This window comes from Salvelinus fontinalis, chromosome 15 (genome assembly GCF_029448725.1).
Source record: "Salvelinus fontinalis isolate EN_2023a chromosome 15, ASM2944872v1, whole genome shotgun sequence".
NCBI classification, from domain to species: Eukaryota; Metazoa; Chordata; class Actinopteri; order Salmoniformes; family Salmonidae; genus Salvelinus; species Salvelinus fontinalis.
The window spans coordinates 38665893-38666756 of record NC_074679.1 but is presented as its reverse complement, the minus strand read 5'-3'; positions in this window follow the sequence as shown (position 1 = coordinate 38666756).

Sequence of the window (864 nt, the reverse complement as noted above, 5' to 3'; positions counted from 1 at the left end):
CCATGGTCTTTGATTTCACCAATGAACATCGCGGAGCGAAGTATCCTCCGCCCATCTAACGTCCAGCTGAATTCAATTTATTTTTTAGCAATATGTGTGCAATGTAACTTTTATCAATCGGTAATATTTCCTTGGAGAATATATAGATGAAAATGTATCCAAGACATTGTACATCAGCCATTTTTTCACCATATCTGAATCTACTCTGCAGAACTCTACTTTTGGATAGCAACTAATTCATAGCCAAACGTATATGCATTTATCTTTTACGTATTTAGCATTTTAATGGATGTTAAGTCATTTCGTTGTATGTAATGAAAATGCTCAGAATCTGTGGAATGGCAAAGAAACATGCAGTCCCCACATGCTTACAGTTGCGAGTTCAGCAGGACGCAACGTTCAGATAGAAATAGCCTACGTAGAACAAACATACCTCTCTGACATGTAGAATCACATCAGCTCTAGCCATGGCATTTCTATCTGCAAAGTTCGAAAACGTTTAGCAACTGAACTTGGCCCTGGTATAATATTTTAGTAGCGTTTGGCAGGTGCATGTTTTTGTTCATGAAGTAAGCTGCACAGTGGTTAGGGCGTTGGGCCAGTAACCGAAAGGTTGCCGGATCGAATCCCCAAGCTGACAAAAATCTGTCCTTCTGCCCACTGTTCCCCGGTAGGCCGTCATTGTAAATACGATTTTTTTCTTAACTGACTTGCCTAGTTAAATTAAGGTATTTTTTTGTTTGTTTTAAAGATTTGGGAAGAACACTGATACCTGAGCGCTGCTATATATAAAACAAATAAGTAACCCATAGCCTATTTGAAGTGTATTTTAACAATATCAATGTTTTACTATAGTGAATGTTT